Source organism: Cebus imitator, unplaced genomic scaffold (genome assembly GCF_001604975.1).
Source record: "Cebus imitator isolate Cc_AM_T3 unplaced genomic scaffold, Cebus_imitator-1.0 Scaffold27, whole genome shotgun sequence".
In the NCBI taxonomy this organism is placed as follows: domain Eukaryota; kingdom Metazoa; phylum Chordata; class Mammalia; order Primates; family Cebidae; genus Cebus; species Cebus imitator.
Window position 1 is genome coordinate 5222508 of NW_016107342.1, and position 14523 is coordinate 5237030.

The following is a 14523-nucleotide window of genomic DNA, read 5'->3' on the forward strand; positions in this document are numbered from 1 at the left end:
TCTTTTCTCTCTATGGTATTAGAGTATGTTACAATGATTGCTATTAGAAATTAGTTTACTATCTTCTAGTCATTTGTTTGCTTATAAACAAGTTTCATAAACTTATAGAAAATAGTAGTTCTTTTTGTCTTTTAAAGTTATCTAAATGTTGTTCCAATCCCCATCTGACCCAGCCAGTGTCAAGTTCTACCCCATTCTCCAGAGGAAAATCCTCCTTGTCTGTTACCATGTAGAAGTCTCAGTGTCCTGTCCATCTGAAGATGTAAAACGGGTTCTCTGGACACTGATTACCTCCCCGTGACTAATGTCCCTGTCTACTGCTTCAGGTAAAAAGACTCTGCTGTCCCATGTTGTGGTGAAGCTGGGAGCCTCACCAGCGAGCAGCACAAAACCATTTGCTCTGGGATCTGCTATCTCTCTGGGGTGCTGCCAAAGAGGGCAAGAGTGCCACTCCTCCAGGGAACCCCACCCCATGCACACACTTCCTCCCAGCTGTAGGAGTCTCTCTTCCTCTTCTGTCTTGTTTCCTCAGATACATCCCTCTCTAACATCCCTTCTGGGACACTCAACATCCTTTTGATGACTTTAGGCATTAGAAAAGGCAAAAAGAAACACTAACATCTGCTTCTTCTGTTTTCCACCCTGAAAAAGTCTGCAAAGCAAAAAAGGAATAAGGAATGAGTAAGCTTTGTGAAATAGGGGAGGGAAAAATATGAGGAGGACAAACACGCGATTTCTAACATGACATCCTATTACAGATATTCCTAGACAGGGAGCATCCTGATGGTGGTATATGCATCTTTGAAATTTTGATGTTAAAGTGACTCGTGTTATCTTTCGCATAATAGGTCCTTACATGTCGTGGAAAAAAGGGGGAAAAAGAAGGGATAAAAGAAGGAATGAAGAGAGAGAGGCAAAAAAAATGTGAGAAAGAAGGTGAGAGGAATATAATTATACATACCAATGCAATATGCATTGAATATAGAAAGTATGCCAATCAAGCTGCTAAATATTATTGGTAATATAAAAATGCATTAGTTCCCCAGGAGCTTGAAAGTTAGAAGAGGAGACATGTATATAAATACCTCTAAAACACAACTAATGTGGAGTCATAGTGTATACAATACCAGGGAGCTATCATATGCACAGTTCCTCTAAAAGAGACTACCCTGAGGCAAACAAACTTTGGGGTCACTGTGATTCCAAACATCTAGTCCCAGATGATTGTATTAGAAGAGGCACCTGACCCAAAGGTATTTCTCCAGTAAACTAAGAAATAGCCTTTTGTACAAAAATCAGCAGAGCCAGTCAATCTCTCTAGAGGGTGAAGTAGCTAGCATGGGGAGCTGAGGCTGATAGAACATTACAGCCAGAGTATGGGCATGTCTCCTGGATCAGGAGGAAACTGAAGTTATGTAAAGCAGAAATTAAGAGGAAGTACAGTTTTCCACATATTCCAAGAAGAAAATTCCAAAACTGAGCACATAAAGAATGAGGAAATATTTCCATACAGAATGGAGAAAAAAGAGACATGCCACTGTGTGCATAATTTTTTGAGAGAGATTTATAGAGACAGAGAGAGCAGGCATGTGGCTCAGGATCATGAAGGAACTCGTGGATGGCTTCTGGAGTGGCCTCATCTTGTGACAGTTCCAGTTCTGGCACATATGTATCCTTATGACCAACTCCCTTTCTTAATAAGGTGTATTGTATGAGGTTTTCTGTCCTCCAACTGAAGATACAGGTGAAAACAAGAGCGCTGAAGAGACAGGACAGTGGGGTCCTCCAGTTCTTGCCTTTCCTCATAAAGATGACAGCAACAATCCCTAGCCAAGGGTTTTCAACTCTGGCCAACACTCAGGGTTACTTGTACTGGTGCAACTTTAAAATACACCGAGGTCTGAAAATTCTGACGAGTTTAAAAACCAGCGGATCTAAGGTGGAGTCCAAACATCCCCTTTTTTTTTAACTGAATCACAGGAATTCTCAGCATAGCCAGAGGTGAGACAAATGCAGCAGCTATGTCTTTCAATACGAAGCAACTCTGAACACCATTAGCTTGTGCAAAAGCTCCATTTTTTACTCTATTTTGTGAGCCTGGAAAACTTCAGACTCTCACTCTCTTTCTTCCAAGTTAAAAAATATATCATGATGTGAGTTGTTTAGGTGTTTATCCTGTGACTAGGTATCTAAACAGCCCAACTTAGAAGCCACCATTATTTTTAATCATCTGCTTTTCTCACTATTCCATTCTCTTTCTTCCTTTCTTATTTTATTAATTGAATATCTACAATATTAAAGGGATAGCTATTATGGCTTGCAGCCTAGCTATTGGGATGAAGATACACACACACACACACACACACAATTATAAGTGAAAGTCGTAGGTGATATACATTATGACATAACAGCAACTTCAAGTTAACTATCGAATGTTACAAAATAATGTTTGGTAAAATGCCTGATTTCAAGATTGCTTCATCTGCTCACATGGCTCTTAATGTGTAATTTTCCCTTTAAATTCTCTCCTCTTCCCTGAACTGCTACTTGATGACCTCAACACCAGTTTGGTGATGTATGTACAATTTTTTCCACTTCCAAATACTTTCCAAATGATTCTGTCTTCAAAATATTTACCTCTAGTTAGTGTAATTGGAATAACAAAGGCATTCGCATGTGTACTCAGCCCCAAAGACAGGCATATGTAAAAGCAACACACTAAGGTGGAAGGGTAGCCCCAGAAAACAGTCAGATAGTCATAGTGAGTCCTGATTTAATTTGGTAAATATCATCTGGCTACTGGGAAATCATGAGACATATTGTAGCAACAAAGCAGCATGTCTCCTACAATAACCTTTTTATTTATTTAATCCAGTTTATTAATAAAGATCTTCATCTCATTTTCCTGATGTTCAAATACTCCAAAACCATAGGCTCACATTTCGACAGCTAATTTTGCAGGATATAATATTCCTGCTTAGCCCAAGAGGAAAAAGAGATGGATGATTGAGATTAATCATTTGTAAAATTATAATTCTGTCACAGATAATAATTTGCAAGATCTTTCCCTTTTCTGAAATCCCCAGAATGCACTGTAAATTGTCACACTTTGTAACAGAATGTGTAATACATTAGGGGACTCCTAATAAAGCAAGTCTGCTAGAAAAACAAACCAATTGCCTTATAATTGGCATGTTCTCCCACATGACTATTCTCCTGTGAAGGAACATTGTGCCTTGGGTAAAGAAGGGTTTAAAAATTATTATTCAAGAGGCAGTTATCTCCATCTCTTATTACCATTTGAGCTGTAATATATGGTATTTCTTTGCCTCGTGTAATTCTGTTAGAATATACAACTGTGTGCCCAGAAGGTGAATTGATCCCTGTGGACAAATGAGCAAATTCAGAAAATTTTAATTATTTTCCAATTTAAGAAAGACTATCAAAATGGACATGCAAAAATTGACTTTTTGAGAATGGCTCCATGGGTCCATGATGGACAGGGCTTGCTGTTTTACAAGCAGGACTGTCTGGGAACTTTATTTTTAAAGTCAATTTTATAGGCACTTACTACTGTTTCAACAACAAAAACAAAAAAACTGTAAGGATTTTACCTAAGGTTGGCAGATAATTCTGAGGTTATATAGGACTTGATGAAAGAAGGTCTGTGAGTGAGCCTCTATAGTTTCTTGGCCCATGTTTAGCTAAATCGATTAATGCAGAAGCTAATAAGATCAAGGTTATGAGTTCAATTCCTGTGTGGTCAGCTAGCTTTGCTGCCTCCACATCTGCTGACTATAGTCAAATCCAACAGTCTCAGGAATATAGGCCAATGGGGTACACTGAAGAGAGAGTTTAAGTGAGTCAAAATGCTGCCTAATTCTTGTTAAGAAATATTATTCAAAGGTCTGCTCTCCCAAAAGCTGAACATTCTCACCAACCCCACAGCCACTACTTTGGTTTGAGCCACGATTACCTCCTATTATCAATATTGCAGTAGCTTCCAGCTCTTCTCCCTGCTACATCCCTTGCCTTCTTCAGATTATTTCAACAAAGCGACAGAGTGATCCTGTTAAACGAAAGTCAGAACTTGTCACTCTTCTGCCCCAAACTCTTTGATGGCTTCCCAACCAACTCCAAGTAAGAGCCAAAGTCCGTGCTCTATGTTGTTTGTATTCCTCTCCACCTAGTCCCTCCGGTCTTTCCTGAACCCAATGGCAATCTCTTCTCCCGCACCCTCTGTTACATCTGGCATAAGCTCCACAGTAAGCTTAGGCTTTCACAACATCTTAGGAAAATGCTGTTTATCAGCAGATTTTGCCACATAAGATAGTACCTGAGAAAAGGAGGGCAAAAGACCTGGCTTCCTTCTTGAAATCAGGAGTGGGAGAAAAATGAGAACAAAAACATAAATAGATCCCATTTTTTTATGAACCATAAAAGAAAAACACAAAATAATATTTTAATATTTCATAAATACAAATTATCCCACTATGTATACATAGAAGTCCCTGATTGCCTCAAAAAAAGAAAGAACTTCCCTAAATCTTTTGTAAGCACACAGCCTGTGTCACACAGTAGAGTGTGACAGTTTAAAGCAGGAGGTGATTTAGGAAGGTTTGCTTTGAGCGTCAGTAAAGTAGGATAAAAATACACAGGAGCAGATTAAGGCACTTATAAATTTTGGAAGAAAATGATACAAATCTTCTTTGAGTATACATTAGTGAACTTAATGAGGGAAGTCACCTAAGAATTTTTTTTTTTTTTGCAGTTAACTCTCTAAGTGGAAAAACAATGATTTATATTTACAAACTTATATAATCTCGCTTGAGCATGTGGTATACATAAGGCATTCATGCATTCACAAAATATTTAATGAGCACCATTGTAAGTTAGGCATCGTTCTCGGTACTGGTGGGTAGATTAATGAACAAAATAGAGAATAACCCTGCCTTCATGGGCATTAAATTCTAGTGGATGGACACTATTAAAGACACAATAAATATATTGTATCTTGTGTTAGAAGTAGGTAAGTGCTATGATTTAAACAAAAATGTGGACTTCCGCAAAGGACACCAAGAATCCTGAGGGTGGGGTTGGCGCTGGACATATGTAGCTGTATGTTGTACACATTGCAGAGTAGCAAGGAGAACATTATCATTCTCATTGTATACATCTTGGAATTCTTGGCTATTGGCTAGCAGAGATGTGCCTGAAGCTTAGCTTTTTTTAAAAAAGATTCTTGTCATATTCTTTAGTTTATTCCTTACTTCCTTTTTAGGTAATGAAATAACATCATGTTGACGGGAAGTCCCTTTACTCATACTGAATGCCTTACTTTAAAAGCATTTTTCCAGCCAGATGTGGTGGCTACGCCTGTAATCCCAGCACTTTGGGAGGCCGAGGCGGGTGGTTCACAAGGTCAAGAGATCGAGACTATCCTGGCCAATGTGGTGAAACCTCATCTCTACAAAAAAAAAAAATACAAAAATTAGCTGGGTGGTGGTGTGTGCCTGTAGTCCCATCTACTCGGGAGGTTGAGGCAAGAGAATTGCTTGAACCCAGGAAATGGAGATTGCAGTGAGCCGAGATTGTGCCACTGCGCTCCAGCCTGGCACCTGGCGCCAGAGCTCTGTCTCAAAAATTAAAAATAAAAAAAAAAAAAAATAAAAAATAAAAAGCATTTTCCCATGCCAAGCACTTGGCGCCAAGCCTAACCCCATACACTGGTGTTTGGTTTCTGTGCAGCCATGAACTGTCTACGTGCCTCCACACTCCCATGCCTGCAGAAGCAGCAAGCACTGATGAAGAGCCGGGTGCCCCATGTTCTGTTGACAACTGGAGGTGGTCAGCTCAGTCTTTATGGCCACGTGCTTTACATAAGATTTCTTTAAGACAAAAAAATGAAAAGCAAATATGATGAACAAATATAAGGCAATACCTTTTTAAGATGAGGCATTTTTCAAAGCTGTCCTTAGGATTTCTCACTTACTTTGAATGTTTACGTTTCTTGGTAGAAAGTATTGTGTATTCAAAGGCTCTAGAAAATGTGTATTCAAAGGCTGTTTCCAAGTTTAAATTGGGAAGTAAAAATGAAAAATAAAAATAAAGAAAGACTGGTACCTAGTAGGAAACATATATATGCACTGCCTTTATCAACAAGAAATGTGGTACAAAAACAGTCCACCCAAGACAAGTAAAGTAACCATGGTTTGGAGGTAGTAACTAATACATGGAAAAAGCTTTAGCAATTTTAAAAAAATAATTTAGGCTACTGTCTCAGAAAATTTTAATCTTCACTTTGATGTAAGTAAGAGAAAACTAAAAAAAAAATGCCTGGAGAGTGGCTGAAAGTCTTGATCTTCTATGATATGCAAAAGCGAGTTGCGTTTACCCTGCAGATGTCTATTTTCTGTAGCCATTTGTTTTTGACTATTGCTTTGAGGTGTCTCCCCTGTTACAAGAAGATGAAATACTCCTGTATCTCTAAAATCAGTGATATTCCTTAACATCTGGATTTCTTGGACATCTGCCTTAGGCTACTCACCACTCACAAGAAACAGGAGGCCACCATTACCACAAATAACATCTAGCCCTGCTTAAAGTTAACTGATACATTGAGCTATAAACCTCATCCTGGGTGCAAGAGACATGGGCCTGAAGAGAATCAGATGGTGGGTCTAATTGAAAAATTAACAACCTCTGCTATTCTTATCTGTATATTCTTCATGTGGACTTTATGCAAGTCGGAGCTCCTAAACTAACAAATGAGACTATGCCTACACACAATCAAAACAACTAGCGGAAAACTGGAAAATCTAATCACCAAGGTGTTTTGCCTACATAATCTCTTTATATACCGTTTGACTAATTGTTTTCACTATGTTGAATCTTTTCATTTTAATAACTGTTTTTTCCCATATGATAATTGTGGGAAATATACACAATTTAGTATGAATGTATTTTTTTAATCCGAATTCCTATACTGTTAACATTTTTTTATATCTCTTACAAGTCTTTTTAATAAATGCTATATCTTTCTGTATGTGTATATGTATGTGTGTGTGTGTATTTTTGCATATATTCTCTCCATATTCTTTTATAGCCTATTTCTCTTAGCTAAAAATAAATGATAATTATCCTAGGTTATTAAATATTATTTTCCAGCATGAATTTAATTATTGAATAGCACCATAATTTTCAACAATCACCTGTTGTTGTAAAACTAAACTGCTTCAAATTTTCAAAGCTATAAATACATAAAATATTGATGAACAATCTTACGCATAAATTTTGCGCATGTATCAAATTATTCATTTTGATTATAATCCAAATAAATTCTTGCTGGAAATACATTGATAAAATTGATTAGTAATTGGGCTTGACATGAAAGATCCTAGGTAAATTTGTTTAACAACTACTTGTTTTCCTTTGGTCTCATGGGACCAAAACCAGCAGAATAATACTATTTTACAATCTGATACTGGATGTATTCAGTGAAGTGCTTTTACATACACAAGCTCATTTTGATGGAAAATCTTACATCATCCCTGTGTGATTGCCGGGAAAAAAGGAAGAAGGCCAACACTTCCTGGTCTGTGTTAGTCTTTGCATATGTTATCTCATTATGGTGGGATTTAAACAGGTGGCTGAGAATTGATTAACGTATTGCTATTACTCAGGGTATTAAATGCATAGTGATCAGAGGCAATACAGACACAGGAGTGTTTGAGCTCTGTCTTCTATTGAATGTAAGTCTAAAAGGAGATTTGCTATTAGACTTCCTGTTTGGGAAGTTAACTGCCTCTAAAGTAGAGAAGCATAGGCATTAGTTGGGTGGATCTTTTTTTTAAAAAAAATTATGATTTATTTAAAAAAAAGAATTTTTAATTTTATTTCTAGAAGAATTTCTTTGCTTATTTATTTTAGAGAGTTGGTCTTACTATGTTGTCCATGCTGGAGTGCAATAGGCGTTCACAGGTGTCACCACAGCACACTGCAGTCTTCAACTCCTGGGTTAAAGTGATCCCCCTACCTCAGCCTCTTTAGTAGCTGTGACCACAGCCACATGCCACCACAGCTGACTGGGTGGGCCTTTTATCAGATTATGACAAAGGCATCAGAATTTGTGTAGATCTTAATCAAGAAATTTTTTTTGGATTCTGTACCAGCCCCTGTGCATGGCTTACACCCTCTTGGTCATAACACACAAATCAAGAGGCACTTCTCCGGGTCATTGCCCTCAACCGCATATGGCAACATGGGGCTTTCTGAAGGTCTCAGGGGTCTATCTGAGCTGGATTTCTAGAACAGCATCCATTTGGGCATAGTTACTTGATGTCTCTTGGGTTCTAGCTGAAATAGAGCCCAGAAAGACACAAGTCCCAAGGATTTCAGCCCATCTTTCTTTTCCTAATTGTTTCTCATAGTTCTGTTACTTCTGATAAAGACGATTATTTCCCAAGGACGAAGTTACAACGTGACTTCTCCGGATTCACTCTGGCCTTCTGCACCATTTAGAACTTGAAATGTAAGACTTTTCTATTTGGTGAAAAGCAAGTTGACTTTTAGCATACTTTAGCCTTTTTTTGCAGAAGTCGAGAGGAAATTGGGTTTGTGCTAGCAGTTCTTTGTGGAGAGGGCTGCACATGGAGACCAGCCAAGGACTTCCAATATATGTTCCTATAAAATAAATAATGTGCTTGGACATTATCTGTTGGGGGAGACTAGGATCGTATGCAAACACAGTCCATTTTGGAAGAAAGCAATTGTTTTATTAACTATAGAAGATAGTCAGTAAATCAAATCAAATACTGATTATAATTTGTCCCTATACATTCAAAACCAGTGCCAAATAAATACTATAAAAACAGAGTAAAAGAGTGTGTTCAGATTTACCCAATTTTACATAATATGCTTCTATTAACATGGCAGAATATTCAATATTATTCACTAGCATTCTGAGGGGTAAAAATCTGAAAGAAAGTGCTTTCTTTTTATGCTTCAGATAAGGGTTGTTTGGACTATTGCATGGAGAAAGAAAGGCTCAATATTTTGAGCTTTTTAAGGACTGAGACATGTGAAGCATGCAAAGTAAGAAAATAACTCAAGTTTCTTTTCAAGTTTCTGCATAAATCTAAATGGCTCATTAGTAATTAAAGTATACCCTAATTTCTCTGAGGCCATCCAACTGGAATAAACCCTGGCAGCCTTGTTCACTTGCTGTGGGAAAGAATCAGCTCCACCCCAGTGAGAGGGAAATCAAAAAAACCCGTGAGGAGGCCTTTGCCTAGTGGCACAATGCGTTCACTCCTTCACATCCACCAAAGCAGGCCCCTGGGTCATCCAACAAGCCACTCTTGCTCAAAGAAGTGGAGATGTGAAATGGGTACAGATAACCACAGCCATGATGCATTGTGGAAGTGAATAAAAAGTAAAACAGTTCTTTAACTTGAGTCATGGCTTTCGTCTTTCAACTTTCTGCAGGAAGAATTGGCAATGGCTAGAGAATGAATTTGAAACACTAAACATGTGCCATTGGATTTATGGAATAATCTCATATACAACATCACAACTTGTCAAGGGGTAAGTTCCCCTAAAAAAGTCACATTGCCCAGTTGTTATCTTTAAAAGTAACAGTTCACTTACTTTTAAGTAACTTTTAAAATTTTATTTATTTATTTTTACAAATGCTGTTATATTTGTATGCCTTAACTTGTCAGCACATCTCCGTGTGTATACCAATAGCTGCAGTTCATTTGTTCTGCTAGTTCAGTTTGGGAGTCCTAGAACTTTATTGCATTTGCTGTTAAAACCAAAACCAAAACAAAAATCAAACAAATAAAAAACTTAGTATTGCTTTAAGGGACACTGGCTGTCATATAAGACCACTGCTTTGAATATAATAAAAGACTGAACCATTTTACCATCAGGTTTAGTAATTACATGTGTGTCATTTTAATTAAAGCAACTAATGTTCTCTTAGTGTCCTTTAGAAGCTATAAAACCAGGAAGCCCAAAATTTATTGCACTCTCCTAGGAAGGAAGATATCACATCTCAAATGTAGTTTATTGTATATTGGTTTGATGTTTATGAACTCCAGGAGTGTTACTCTTGGTTCTGAAAAGCTGAGGCAATTTGGGACATACTTCAGTTGCCAATAGTATTAATCTGAAACAAATAGAATGAAACAATCTTATCTAACCCTGTTTAAGAAGTTAATTAAAGAAGGGAAGGCCATAGATTTGGAAATTAAGTACACTCAATAACAAGGCTAATATCTCTTAGATATTAATCAGAGTAATACTTGTAAATGGTGGTCACCGAATGGATGATCTAAATATATTTATACCTAGGAAATTATACCTATACCTATGAGGTATCTGAGTCAAACAGTCTAAAATAAAAATTTATTAGACCTTTAAGAATACTGTATCTGGGGCTGGGTGCAGTGGCTCACGCCTGTAATCGCAGCACTTTGGGGGGCCGAGGCGGGTGGATCAGCTGAGGTCAAGAGCTTGAGATCAGCCTGGACAATATGGTAAAACCCTCTTTCTACTAAAAGTAAAAAAATTAGCTGAGCGCGGTGATGGGCGCCTGAAACACCAGCTACTCAGAGGTCACTGAGGCAGGAGAATTGCTTGAATCGGGAAGGTGAAGGTTGCAGTGAGCTGAGATCGCACCATTGCACCCCAGCCTGGGTGACAAGAGTGAAACCATGTCTCAAAAAAAAAAAAAAAAAAAAAAAAAAAAATAAAAAAAAAAAAAAAAAAAAAAAAAAAAACTAAATTCATCTATTCTCAATCAATAAAAACGCTTTATGTAAGCTACATAAAGCATAAAATATTCATTAAAATATTTCTATCTTGCTCTGTCATGAGAATGTAAATGTAGATAATTGGTCAAATTTCTGTTAAAAAGGAGAGGAAGTCCTCACTTCAGGTCCCATATAAGAAACAAGAGATAGGATTGGATGTCATAACTGACACAGAGGGATATGGGTTATCTGATCCCAAAGGGACTGGGCCCATAGGGACCTGTGTCATATTTATTTACTGCTTTAACCTTTTTGATATAATTTAAAGAAAGAAGCCTTTTAACAGAAAGACTACTGAGACTCCAAAGTGGGGATTATGTGAATAATAATTAATATTATCTAGTACAGAAACTATAAGTACTTGAAAAATACCCCTTTTGTCTTATCCTGGAGTTCTGAATGTTTCCCTCAATGCTTAGAAATAAGCAGATTAACGTAGGACCTGGCACAGAGAAGGGAATCTCCCCTGACCTTTGGCCAAGAATGTTCCTCACTTTCCAACAAGCTAGCAAGGCAAGCATTATTTCATCATCATTTTACAAACAAGAAAACTGAGACTTAGCAAGATCAGACAACTCTTTCAGTATCACCCTGACGAAGACAGTAAAGCAGGATGCCCTGTGTGATGACTCTATCAAATGCTTTTTCAAATAGAAGAATAGAAATGGCTAAGGAGGTGGAAAATGTGAGCATAAAGAAGGTATGTTTATTCAGTTAAGGCAAGTAGGTGATTTGGAAACTGGAGGAAAAGTGACTCACAAGTCGCTGCTATAAAGCCCAGCCCTTCTGAAGATAGCGAGGAGGCACTGGTCCTATCAGAAGAGGAACAGGAACATTTTTGGATTAAAGATGAAGATCCTGGAGTTATTTCCCTACCCTACTGTAAATTAAGGTGGTGATACTTCCTGAGAATAAGCTTATCTCATGGCAAATTCCTGTCTGAATTGCTGAAATAAATACAAAGTTGCTTAGTTTCCTGAATTTGGACTTGTTTGATTTCCAGAGCCAAGTTCTTTCTAACTGTGCAAACTTGCTGTCAGGCTTTGATAAGCCTTTAATCATTGATGCTAACAAAGGTCTGCATATTTTAGGAACGTTTCTTTGGAATCAGCCTTAGGAATATTTGTGGAGCCAGACAACATAATTACTCTCATTATTTTTTAGCCGGCCACACCTGATTACTGATCATAGCAAAAAATGTTGTTAGTCACATTGCAAAACTCTGTACATCCCAGGGTTTCACATTATGTATAACTAGTAAAAACTTAGGACATCTTTAAAGAACAAATATCTGCCCTGTATGCATATTCAAAATTATATCCTGTAATGTAAGAAGATAGTTTCTAAAATGAAAATCCAACAACTGGAGAGCAATGTCAGCATAATTTGAAACTTGGCCTCCAAACTGATGGCTTTAAGTGACTTTATTCATTTGGATGCTTGGGTCCAGAAACATTTATATAATTTAAGGATTATTCTCATAGTAGACCATGTGTGGTGGCTAATGCCTGTAATCCCAGCACTTTGAAAGGCGTAGGCAGGCAAATCACTTGAGGTCAGGAGTTAGAGATCAGCCTGGCTAACATGGTGAAACCCTGTCTCTACTAAAATTACAAAAATTAGCCAGGAATGGTAGTGTGCACCTGCAATCCCAGCTACTCAGGAGACTGAGGCACAGGGTGGAGGCTGCGGTGAGCCGAGATTGCTCCACTGCACTCCAGCCTGGGCAACAGAGTGAGGCTCTGTCTCAAAAAAAGAAAAATAAATAAATAAAAAATAGAATTTTTCCTATACGAATACTTTCTTAGAATGCATTAATAGCTTGATGTATCATTAATTTCAATGACAGTAGCAATTTCACACTTTGGGTGTTATTAGAGTCCACCACTGTGATTTATTTTATTTGATCTTATTTTTGAGACAGAGTCTATCTATGACTTAGGCCAGTGTGTAGTGGCCCAGTCTTAGCTCACTGTATCCTCTGCAACCTGTGCTCACGCAATCCTCCCATCTCAGCCTCCCAAGTAGCCGGAACTATGGTGCATGTCACCACACCTGGCTAATTTTTGTATTTTTGTAGAGACAGGGGCTCATTGTATTGTCAGGCTGGTCTCCATGCTGGGCTCACGTGATCTGTGCACCTCGGCCTCCCAAAGTGCCGGGATTCCAGGTGTGAGCTACTGCACCCTGCCCACTGTGATCTTTTCTTTCAAATAGAAGCATGCCTTACAATAAGGGACACAAATTGTATATGTACAACAAGAATAATTTTAACATATGCATATATATGTCTGTGTAATCAATACCAGAATCAAGATATAGAACAATTCAAGCACTTTGTAAGCTCCAGATATTTCTTACCAATCAGTATCTTGGCCATAGGATCACCACTCATGTGACCTCTAATCATAATAAATAAGTTCAGCCTACTTTTGAATTTTGTATCAATGGAATCATATATTGTACTCTTTCATATCTGGCTATCACTTAACAGCATGTTAACAAGACTCATCTATTTTGTTGTATGTAAAAGTGTTCTGTTCTTGATGCTATTTTGAATATTCCATTCTATAATTATACCTCAATTCATTGGCCCATTCTACTGATGATGTATGTTTGGGTTATTTACAGTTTGTGGCTGTTACAGTCCTTGCATTCTTGAATATGCCTCTGGGTGGAACTAAGCACTCCTTTCTATGGGGTGTGTTTCCAGGAGTAGAATTGCTGGGCCATGCATATGTTTAGCTTTCATAAGCACTACCAAAATATTTTCTAAATGACATAAAAGATAAGCTAATTTGACATAAAAGGTAAGCTCATTTGACATACAAGGCAAGATCATTTGAGTAATTTACTATCCTATATTTATTATTAAATATTATGTTAAATTATCATTAAAGTGATATTTAAGAAAACCATTAATGTTTACTTAAATGACATAAAAGGTAAGATCATTTGAGTAATTTACTATCCTATATTTATGATTAAAGTATTTCTTTGCATGAATTTTTTTTTAATGGAAGCTTTGACTTTGAGATTAAAACAAAATTATTGCCATTTTGTTCTCCTCTTTGCTTTCTTGAACTACTTCTAATCCATTGGACTTGCAGAGGCTCCATCTTCGTTCTTGCTATTTTCTCCACAGATAGAATGTGATTCCTTTATGGCACTTCTCTGCTGATGATTCACGTGTCTTGTGTGTGCACTGGGAGTGGATTGCTGGCAAGAGCATGGGCCGCGCTCCTCTCTCTCCTACTGCATGTGTGGATAAGACCCTCACCAGCGTCGGGGGGGAGGGCCATGATTTACCCTATGTGTGAGCAGACATGAGACCCAGGAGGTTTGACAAAGGCAGTGTGACGTCTTCAACAGCATCTCATAAAACTCAGAGACGTGCAGCAACAAACTCAGTTCCAAATTCCATGGCCACCAGTACCTGGGCCTTCATCTTGTCACCACTCCTCAGGATTTCATCACTAAACTTGCCCAGATAATTACCCTTGGGTGAGGTCAAAGTTCTGATTCTTACTCAAGAAAACAAAATATCACTGGCAGCTTGGCCCAGCTGTATGGTTTAGCAATTCCAGATGTTCGAATCAAAGAAATACTGGCAACAATGTGCTGTCCAAACAAAAAGGAAATGAAATGTGCAGACTGTTTTCTAAACATTTCAAAGACCGTGGAAATCTAGCCAGCACCAAAATCA